Here is a 12,339-nt window from a genome sequence, read left to right on the forward strand (position 1 = left end):
CGTCTTACTAATACTGACTTTGGTGACAAAATGTGACGGGCCGTGCATATCGGTGGGCCCGCAATAATTTTCACATGCTTTAGGATGAGGACCCGCCTCCAAGTAATGCCTAAAATAATAGCAGGCAAATTAGGCATATTATAGGACCTACTTCCGATCGACCCGACTGTGCGGATTTTAGGCATGAGCCTACTTAATTACGTGCAATTAAACTTTTTCTCTCCTCCTTTTCCTCTTCTCTTTTTGTCCCTTCCCTCCCTTTCTCTTCTCTTCTCTTCCCTGTTCTTTTCCCCCTTCTTCTTCCCTTTGCAAAAAAGTGAGGGGGCGAATGAACATGAAGGTGCTCCTCCTCTCCCAAGAATTATGATTCTGTTGACTTGCTGGAGTCTGGTTTATAAAACAACACATATGTCAACACAGTGGATCAGTGCAGCTGCAGAAGGAAGTCAATTTCCTTGTCCTTGTGAAAGAGAGTAATTGTTGAAAGAAGCATTTTTTGGAGATTGTCATCTGTGCGAGTATTTGAGTATTTGGAGAAAACAGCACCATTTTGTGCAAGGATTTTCATGCTCCAGGGACATATAAATGCGATAGTAAAGTAGACTTTGCTACAGTGATTTTCGCAGGATAAGTGAAAAAGGATATATAGCAGCCATCCAGAACATTGTAACAGAACATTATAATCAACAAGAAGACTGCTGCACAGTGTCATCGCCCCGATATCTTCATGGCAGAAAATGCCATGGTAGGTTGAATTCACAGCCACGCCTGGCCATTGTATTCCCACCTGTTTAATAGTTTTTAAATGCATAGTGGGCTGAAGGACATCCGACTAAGGCTAATGACATTAGCCTGTGAATGACCTCTGTACGGTCAGCGAGCATACATTCGCCATTGTCATCTGCTTATAGACTGCCTCTGCGATAGTCTCCTACACAGCCAGTTTGTGTCAGTCGGTCTGACACTCGTCGATCCTGTATGTTCGTGATAGCCACATACAGTCTGGCAATCCTTGGAATTTTGGTCACTTTTTCAGCTCAAGACGCAAGCTACTCTCTCAAGATGCAAACTAACGACTATCATATCTGTTCAAAATATATATTCAAGTGCAGGGAACCACATCTGGATTCTTTATACAAAATTATTTACGGGTGATATTCATCATTTTCCACCCCGGTATCCAAAGATTTATCGTCTGAATATCAATCGTGCATAGCACATTTACGTGTATCGATCCCGTGTACTCATTTCAGTGTCTCTGGTTGTATAATGTAATTATTAACCGGGTGATGTCGGTGTGTGCCGGTTAAGTGCTCATTATTTAAAAATTTGGTTATATTGTATGTGCAATTTATTGTTCATAATTATATCAATCATATTTTGCTTCTAATTAAAGACTTAGATTTTGTTACCTTAATCGAACAGTGTATTCTTGGGTAAAAGGTGATTTTGGCCTCGAGTCATTACAGCTCGTAACAATAGTATATAATTCATGCATTTCAACTAGTATTTTATTAAACAATTACATTTTTTTTCTTTCTTCTTCTTCTTCCTGTTCATATGAGACCAAATTTAATTTTTTCAAATTTGTTGACCTCAAATGACCTTTGACCTCAAATGACCTTTGACCTCGGCATATGACCTTGAACATCGCCCCCAAAAATTGCCAGAGTTTCTGACCATGTCCCAAAAAACAGTATGCCTCGCTGTAGGACATGGCCCTAGTGGGACATGGACTAAGTGGGACATGGCCTAACTGGGACTGGACCAAGTGGGATTTGGACCAAATGGGATTGGCCTAAGTGAGATTGGACCAAATGGGATTGGACCAAGTGGGAACTACCCGCGGTCGGCATAAAAATCGAATTCATGAATTTGGAGGAAGAAGGAAATAATTATTTCAGTTGAGAAAAGCGCATAATTTTTCCACTTTGGGTGCATTTTGCAATTTTATTGGCAGAAGCACCCAAAATCAACCAAATTTGGTGTTTGTTAGCTTTATTTTTTATTTCTAGGAGTTTTAGGGAGATGCCCCCATGGAAATAGAGTGAGGGGGTGAACAGAGGGGCGTTAAAAGAGAGGGGTGTTAAAAGATAGGCCTACCGATGCGTTGTACTCAATCGTTCCCAAACTGGGTTGCGAGTGCGACCACTTCCAAATGCGGTCGCAGTGTAGTCGCAAGACTTGATTTTTTTATGGTCAATGCGGATTGGTGCCAAGATGGCAATGATAGGGCATTCCATTAGGCCAGTAAAGAAGTGATCTTCTCTGTGGGAGCCCAATCACAGCAGCTGTAGTAGGGTACAGAATGGAAGTCCCGTTCTCGGGTTGAGTACAAGAAGTTTTGAAGGTGTTTCTTTATAGATTTGAGGACGCTGAATAAAATGAGAGGGGTCTGCACCATCGAAAAGTGTGGGGAACTCTCGCTAGAGGGCGTTTTTCAAAATGGCCGCCAAAATCCCTTAAAATCACCATAACTTGGTCAGAGAAGCACCCAGCAGCATGATTCTGATGTCTATACCCATGTTTTCAGGGTCAAGGAATCCAATAGTGTCATTTACAACAGCCTAGGACATATCATTCCAAGATGGCTGCCCAAATTTTAAAATGGCCGCCAGTGAAATTAATTTGGCTATATCACGGGTGCAGAAAGTCCTAGAAGTATGATTCTGGTGTCTATACCCATGTTTACATGGTCTAGAAATCCATTGGAATAATCTAAAACAGCACAGGACCTTAAAATCCCAAGATGGCCGCCAAAATTAAAAAATAACCACCACTATTAAAAAATGCCTATATCTTATCTTATCAGTGGTTTAGACGGCCTTATCCGGGGTTTACGATCCTTACCTGGGGCTAAGATGCCTTAACCTTAGCATAACGCAGTCTAAACCCCAGATAAGGTATCTAAACCCCAGATAAGGCGCCGTAAGCCCAGATTAAGGAACGTATACCCCCATTATAAAGCAATCCAAACCCCAAATAAGGCGCCTTAACCCTAAATAAGGAACATAAACCCCAGATAAGGCATCTAAACCCCACGTAAGGTGTCTTAACTCTACATAAGGGTCGTAAACCCCAGATAAGGCATCTAAACCCCAGATAAGGCGCCTTAACCCCAGATAAGAGACGTAAACCCCAGATAAGAGACTTAAACCCCAGATACGGCAGACTAAACTCCAGCGCCTTAACTTCAGATGAGGGAGGTTAACCTAAAATAACACAGTCTAAACCCCAGATAAGGCATTTTAACCTTAACCTTAACCCCAAATAAGGGATGTTAACCCTAGATAAGGCAGTCTTAATCCCAGATAAGGGACGTAAACCCCTGATAAGGCAGTCTAAACTCCAGATAAGGCACCTTAACCCCAGATAAGGGACGTAAATGTAGGATAATACAGTATAAACCCCAAATACCCAGCAAACACAAAACGTTTTTAAAACGTTTTAAACGGGTTATATTTTGGGGTTTTGATTTTGGTAAAAACGTTTTAATAACATTAAAATGTCGGGTAATATAAAGGTCATGAAAACACTACAAAACTATTTTTAAAATGTTTTCAAAATGTTATGGTGTTTTGCAAACTTTTTTTGCCAAATATTTTGTCAAACACATAAATAACATTTTGTTAGAATATTTGCAGGAGGTTATCAAAATGTTTTTAAATATTATGAAAATGTTTTATACCCTTTATACCCTCTATATAACCCGACATTTAAACGTTGTCTGGCAACCTTATCTAACCTTTGGCGAATGTCGAAAACAGTTTGTGTTTGCTGGGTAAGTTGCCCTAACCCCTAATAAGGGATGTTAACTGGGGATAACGCAGTTTAAACCCCAGATAAGACATCTAAATCCCAGACAAGGCGCCGTAACCCCAGATAAGGGACGTAAATTCCAGATAAGGCAGTTTAAACCTTAAATAAGGCACCTTAAACCCTTGATAAGGAACGCAAACCCCAGATACGGCATCTAAACCTCCATATATGAGACGTAAACCCCAGATAAGGCAGTCTAAACCAAAGATAAGCCACCTAAACCCCACCTAAACAATCTAAACTCCAGATAAGGCCCCGTAACCCCAGATAAGAGATGTAAACCCCAGATTACGTCCCTTATGTAGGGATAAGGCACCTTACCCAGGGTTTAGATGCCTTATCTGGGGTTTACGCTCCTTATCTGAGGGAAGGCGCCTTATAGGGTTAGACTGCCTTATCTGGGCTTACGTCCCCTTGCTGGGGTTAAGGCGCCTTATGTGGGGTTCAGATGCCTTGTCTGAGGTTGAGACTGCGTTATTCTTGGTTTACGTCCCTTATCTGAGGTTAAGGCACCTTATTTGATGTTAGACTGCCTTATCTGGGGTTTAGATTGTGTTATCATATGTTTACGTTCCTTATCTGGGGTTAGGGCGCCTTATCTGGGGTTTAGACTGCGTTATCCTAGATTCACGTCCCTTATCTTGGGGGCATAACTACACAATACCCACCACACCATGGGCACAGCCCCGAGCTGCTTCGAAGGGAATACCCCCCTCAATTTGATATTTTCTTGTATTTTGACAAATAATCCCCTATAGTCACATCATAATTTCTTTTACATTTTGGTTCTTGGACAAATGTCTTCAACGAAGCGCCATCTATCTAGTAGTTGGACAAATAATCCCCCTACAGTCACGACATGGCTTTTTGGATTCTGGTATTTGGACAAATAATTTCAGACAGAGAGGGCGTGTTGATTGAAAACAGCCCGACGGTGTTGGTCGGCGTAGACGCAGTGTCTTCAACGAAGCGCCATCTATCTAGTAGTTGGACAAATAGTCCCCCTACAGTCTCGACATGGCTTTTTGGATTCTGGTATTTGGACAAATAATTTCAGACAGAGAGGGCGTGTTGGTTGAACACAGCCCGACGGTGTTGGTCGGCGTAGACCCAGTTGAAAACTCATTATTTGAGTACGTCCAAGGTTCCGCACCATGGGCCATTAACCAAGTGCGTCCATGTCCAAATAGGATATGCACGCAATTCTTGGTTTTATGTTGGCGCAGTCGGCGCAGACGTAGTTCTGAATTCGATAGAGGGCTTATAGGTCTTGGTTTTATGTTGGCGCAGTCGGCGTAGACGTAGTTCCATAGATGAACTCCTGGATGGGGCAGCTTTAATTAGCATGAGGCCGCATTGATATGTAAATAGCGTATTGTTATTTAAATTTGCGCCCAGACGTATTGAGGGCGACAGTCATGTTATCCAGACGGAGAATGGCTGCATATGCCGGGCATGTCAATTTGCTGAGTGAAGGCTGATAATCACCTTTCTGTATAGGTAATAAGCTAGTATATTTCGTGTACCAGTTGGTTATAACAAAAAATTAGTATCATATTAAATATATTAAATGTATAAACTTTGAAATTTACATGAATTTGAAGAGCAGAGCTTCGAAATGTAGCTAAGTCAGGTGATGTGAAATTCTGCTGCGTGACCCCCTGAATTTAACAGATATCATGGGTAGCCAACCACGATTTATCAGCATTTAAAATATATGTTAATTAACAAAGTTAAATAATAAAGAGTACAAATGGCAATTAACTAGTAAACAAGCCTGAAATCTTAAAATGTTGCCACGTGATTTCTCGAACACATGTCGTATGTTAACATGTGACCACTATTCAGATTTATCGTAAATATTTGGAGTATGCTTGCACATCATGCACATACACTGTGCATTTCTTTACTTCCGTATAAAATCAATAATTCATGCTGGGAGTCAAGTAACATTGTCTGCTCAGAGCAGATTGGTATTTTATTTTACTTGAGAGCATAATAGAAATACATAAAGACGAATAAGGCGCCATGATGGAAGGTCAGGTCGGGTATCAAAGGTTATTATAACTTAAATACTACTTGTATTTCCCACCTTGCCTCTGTCACATAATTTCCTTCATATTATGGACAGCAAGTCCTAATTTTGACTTTGCTATTGCAAAATGTCATTTCATATCAAATTAGTAGACTTTCTTTGAAAAACATATCACTGGTGCCTGATGGGAATACCCGTCCGCCATTTCATTAAACTGGATCGTTTTCGCCTGTTTTGCGCCCAGATGTATTGGGGGCGCGCTATACCCTCATTGAACAGGCAAAGTTCGCAAAACTAACAACGTTGTTATTTGCCAAACTCAATGAACATGATCCAAGGGGTCGAACATGAATTATTCATAACGAGCTATAACGGATCGATAACTGGCCTCACTTTCTAGCTAGTAAACCAGCTGAATTTTTCATAGATTTTGCGTTGCTAATAGAACAACCGTGAATTTAGTGTCACCCCCTTGGTAGTTCTGAATTCGATATGGGGCTTTGAAAACAGCATGCTTCTTAACAGGACATAGACACACTTGCGTGTAGGTCTTGGTTTTATCCCTGGTTGTATGTTGGCGCAGTCGGCGCAGACGTAGTTCTGAATTCGATAGAGGGCTTATGGGTCTTGCTTTTATGTTGGCGCAGTCGGCGTAGACGTAGTTCTGAATTCGATATGGGGCTTTGAAAACAGCATGCTTCTTAACAGGATATAGACACACTTGCGTGTAGGTTTTGACCTCGCCGCAGTCGGCGTGGACATAGTTGAGAATTCGCAGTGTTCCGTATGGACACACTTGAGTGTAGGTATAGACCTCATAGTTGAGAACTCGCAGTGTTCCTTTCTTAAAACACAATGCACGACTACTAAACATAATGTATGAGGGAATGCCTCGTTCTAACAAGAAAGCCCGACTGCGCGTTGGGACGAGAGACCTTATTTTTTGTAGTATATTTAGAATCAATCGTATAGAATCAATCGTATCAAATTTTTACTTGAGTTGTAAAAACCATAAAAAGAGTCTCAATCAGTCTCATTAATTTTTATGGATTTTGCTGTTTGTTGGTATAAGAAAATATGTAATAGTGCAATGCATCGCAACAAGACCAAAGTCATATAATTTGGATTCTATTATTTTTTAGAATTCAGTTCAGCCATCAATTTGCGGGAGTATTTTCCCAATTTTAACGTGATAAAATGGACTTTGATCCATACCCGATGACCCCCCTTTTTTTTTTTATTTGCGGCTACCCAATGAACCCCTTTCTTTGGTTGCGGCTACCCATAACCCCCTTTTTTTTTTTTCTATAATAGCATCATCAAAATGCAACTAAAAAATGACGAAACTGTCCAATTTTGCTTCATTTTTTCAAAATTATGCCGAAAGTTTCAAAATTTTGCTACATTTTTTCACAATTTTCTACCCGATGACCCTTTCTTTAAATCTTATACTCGATGCCCCCCTTTTTTATTTTCTTTGTACCCAATGAACCCCTTAGTTTTAAAAATAACGCTTTGTACCCGATAGGCCCCTACTTCGCGACTCCGGTAGGCACATACCCGTCACTTCCAAAATTGAGTGCCCCCTCCCCCGAGGTCCAAGTTGGATATAGTATACAAATGTGACTCAAAGACAGAAATATACACAATTATTGTTTAATTCTTGATGGTTTATTGATAGTAATAACAAAATACATTTTGTGTCTTGAGCTGTTTAAGGTGGTTATTCAGGCATTATAAAAGTGCTCTAAACAGATTAATTGAGTAGACCAAAGTACACTAATCAATATGCCTTTTCTTTGGAATCAATCGGACATATGCCTACAGTTTTCAAAATACATCAATTTATATTTTCTTTGTATCGTATTGTCTTTATCAATAATCAATCAAGTCAATAAGCTAAAATGACTGATTTTGCATAAATTTGCCCTGAAACTTGGTCAAAGTGTTTCTAATATGTTTTAATGTATTATATAGTGAAGGCCAAGTTCAATAATAAACAACCTGTTTTACATCCGACTTATTCAAAACAAGGTGGAGGAAAGGGCATTTTATTTTTAGAGCAGAATCGTGAATACCCATAATTATAGTTATTCTAGCATACACTATGTCTGCACAAAAGAGGAGAAATCTTTTATTTGTTATACTGACATATAGGACCCCTTATTTATCTCAAAACATTCCTAAAGTGTTTCTAGTTTATTAGCAAGGCTATAGGAAGAATATTTGTTTTGTTAAAATAACTGACTTTCACAAAATACAAATTTAATTGAAGAAACCTCAACAAAGGAAACAAAGAAGACGTGAAACATGTTAATTTTGTTTATTTGGCCTAACTTAAGGCTATATGTTTTACATCCTACAGCATTATCGTTGCTCAACAATGTAAAAACGTTTTTGTAACATTCCTAAAACATTTTTGAAAACTTGGTACAAATCATTCTAAACAGAATGTTATTTTGGAGTTGCAAAAATATTTTGAAAAAATGTTTGTCCAAGTATTTACAATCACGTTTTTAAAATGTTTTCACGACCTTTATATAACGCGACATTTAAATGTTATTAAAATGTTTTACGTTTTTATAACATTCCAAAAACATTTTGAAAACTTGGTACAAATCATTCTAAACAGAATGTTATTTTGGAGTTGAAAAAATATTTTGAAAAAAATGTTTGTCCAAGTATTTACAATCACGTTTTTAAAATGTTTTCACGACCTTAATATAATGCGACATTGAAATGTTATTAATTAAAATGTTTTACGTTCTTATAACATTCCAAAAACATTTTTGAAAACTTTGTACAAATCATTCTAAACATAATGTTATTTTGGAGTTGAAAAAATATTTTGAAAACGATGTTTGCTCCAAATATTTCGTTTTTATAAATATTTACAAATGAAGGTAAAATGTTTTTAGTAAATGGTTGAAATTTTAAACAATGTTTTTGCTTCCTAAGACTATAAGACTGATGTATTTATTATCAATATCATGCCTTATACTCTATTTGACCAAACTTCCTATTCAATCATGAGATGGAAATTTGTATTTTAAGATGTATCCGGGAGTTGTATAACACTTTCAATTTTCATTTCATCACGCTCTAAAACAAACGATTTCTTATGTATTACTTTGATTCGTGATGAAAATCGTGATGTTTTATTTAATCACTCTCGAAAAATTGATTTCCTATGTATTACTTTTGTTTCGTGATGAAAACCGTGATGTTTTACTTCATCACTCACGAAAAATTGATTTCCTATGTATTACTTTGTTTCGTGATGAAAACCGTGATGTTTTATTTCATCATCACGCTCTAAAACAAACGATTTCTTATGCATTATATTTGTTTTGTGATGAAAATCGTGATGTTTTATTTCATCACGCTCTAAACAATAATTATAGTTACATGCATTTTAGGAAAAAAATCTTATTAAAACAGTATGTTGTTTAGAAAAAATGTGATGATGATGATGATGATGATGATGATGATGATGATGATGATGATGATGATGTCTCCAAAAGTGTCCCGGTTTTTTTCTTGCCCTAAATCGTGCGTATATCTATAAAATAAGGCACTTCAATAATCAATAATCAGTCCCGCGACGGTCTCCGCTAACTAGCTACTAACTTGGGTTATGGGCGCTGATTTTCATGTTCACTGTCACTTACTCATCAGCGAAGTACGACGGTGTCAATCACCTTCAGTACCCCATTTCGGCATACTATATAAGAAACTCATCATGATGATCGAACAGAGAGTACTTTAAATGTAGCTTGTACCGTTTTCGTGTGGCATTCTTCAGAAGTGAGCGGTCCGTTTACCAAAATTTTCGGTCAAATCTCCATTCAATTAACACGGGAGTTGGCTAGCTATGCCTTGCCCTCACTCACTATTTTACCAAAGTACCAAATTTCTGAACATCTAACCTAGCTGTAATTTTAGGTCATGTACTTTTAATATTGGCCGGTTAACCCTAACCCTAACCCTACCACAATATACTGCCGGCCATTGAACCAATGTAGATACATTTTATGCAAAAAACCCGGGGGGGGGGGGGCACTTCCATAACAGATATGCATCATGTGCCTCGGGATAGACCCCCTTTTTCAAACCGGCTTGTACCCAATGACCCCCTTTTTTTTGTTATTTTCCTACCTATTACCCAATGACTCCCTTTAAAAAAATTCATGTACTCAATGACCACCCTTTTTCTATTTCCTGCTACCCAATGCCCCCCCTTTTTTTAATTCCCAAATTTAGGTGGTATTTGTGTTCTCCTCCAGAAATAATGAGATTTCTCAAATTTCCAAGTTGGCCAAGTTGTTTTTTCGCACTTATTTATGTGTACTTAATGATATTCTTTTGGCAATCCTGTACCCAATGACTCCCATTTTACAAATTGCTACCTTAATGACCATCCTTTTTTCAAAGTTTAATACCGAATGACCTCATTTTTATTCAGGTTGTGTACTGAATGACCCCATATTTTTGTCATTGTACATTTGACCTGAATGCCCCCTACTTTTAACATGGCCGAGGCACATCCCTGCCATTTCAGATAGGGAGTGCCTCCCCAGGGCAAAAAAAAGCTTTCCGGATTCGGTTTCAGCAGCCAAAATGGCTATAGAATCCACTCGTCTAATAAATGATTTGCAAAAAATGCTATCATTTGCCCAAGTACGGTATTGTGCAAAATTTTACTAAACAGCAGACTAAAATCTTTCCCCTTACTCAACACCGGGTAATTTTACTCAATTCATGTGATGTTTGGTTTATAATGTGATTTTTGGTTTACATTGTGATATTTTGGTTTAAAATGTGATTTTTGATCAAAAAATTAGTTTTTGGTCTAAAATGTGCTTTTCGCTAGCCCATAGGGCTGGTACCTAATTCTGAGATGGGGTTTGTGTACACTAAAGATTAGCTAAGATTATAGCCTTCTTCTATTGGTATGAATTATTTTTTTTACTTCTCGTGGTGGAAATGTTTTTGATGTCTGCTAATTCGATTTGCAAGGAAAAGAAAGTATGTTTTGCCGTTTCAACGAACGAAAACGATTGAGTATTGCCAAAGTTATGTTTGAATTAATTATGACTTACAAAGTTATCATATAGGTTTAGGCCTACACATATAAACATAAACTTGTTCAGCAATCAGCATATCAAAAAAATGACATGGTCAAAACGGGGGAATGATCACGAGGTCATATCAGTGGACTACTGAGCATAGCATGATGTTTGGTTGCCTGTGAGTGCATAATTGATATGTTGATAACAGATCTAATAATGTTGTAGAATCAAAATCTTCATTATATGGACCACATTGAAGTCAAAGTAATTATCTATCCTATCCTGCATCGTTTTATGGATAAAATTGACTCAAAATGTTATTGATGATATTATTGCTATCTTTAACATCAGTTTTGTCTTTTCAACGGGAAAAATCCGATTGAAAATAAAGTTTTTAGGGGATAGCTATAATATTGAACAATATATCCCATATTTTGACATGCACTTATAGAAAATAAATAAATTATTAAACATTATATAAACACATAACTAAAGTGAGGCCAATTTCTATCTTTTTATTTGATTCATAAAATTACATTCAACAAAATGATTGAAGACTGAGAAAACACACAATGCAGACTATTACAGAATGGAGTAGGTTAGATGCCATGTCCATAGCTTTGCAGGAGTTTCGGACTAACAATCAACACATTCAAAAAATACAGTTTAAAAGTGAAGATTGTAGTGAATGATCAGTCCTTTATCATGTGCTTGCCACTATCTACTTTATAGTAAACTATATATTGCGAAATAATATAAAATTATTTTAAAATAAAATGTGCATGTAAGTTGAGTTAACATAGCGAATTAACTAACAACTGCAGTGTATTTCTTGATTTTAATAATAAGCATGGATAAAAAGCAGTAAAGACAAAAATACAGAACAATTTGGAGTAATGAATTAAAGAGTTGACAGGAGTTATAGGAGTTAATGTGTTTTGCTGTTTCAGTGTGCATGTTCTCACCATTGATGGTTTGGTGAACTGTCATGTAACATGGATGTAAGCGTGATCCTAAAAAATGCCTTTCACGGTGACCCAAACTATTTTCAAGACCTCTTCTGCATTGAGGCTGGCCTTCCCTTTTAAAGGGAATTTTTATTGATCAATAATTTGATTTTTTTGTTGGTCAAAAATCAAAAATGTGACTTTTGGTCAAAATTAATGTGATTTTTGGGTTGGAAGAAAAAAAAAAAAAAAAATGTGATTTTTTTTTGTATGTATGATTTGTTTTCCTTTTCTAAAACATCTTGTTTTAAAATTGGGAAACAAATGATAATGACGTAGATATTCATTTTTTTATACACATTACCCACCTAAAAAAATGCGGACAGTCCTATATTGCATAATATGTATTTCGATTGAACATCTGCATTTTGTACCATTCAAAGAACAGTAGTTTTAGCTAGTAGTA

Source organism: Amphiura filiformis, chromosome 17 (genome assembly GCF_039555335.1).
Source record: "Amphiura filiformis chromosome 17, Afil_fr2py, whole genome shotgun sequence".
In the NCBI taxonomy this organism is placed as follows: domain Eukaryota; kingdom Metazoa; phylum Echinodermata; class Ophiuroidea; order Amphilepidida; family Amphiuridae; genus Amphiura; species Amphiura filiformis.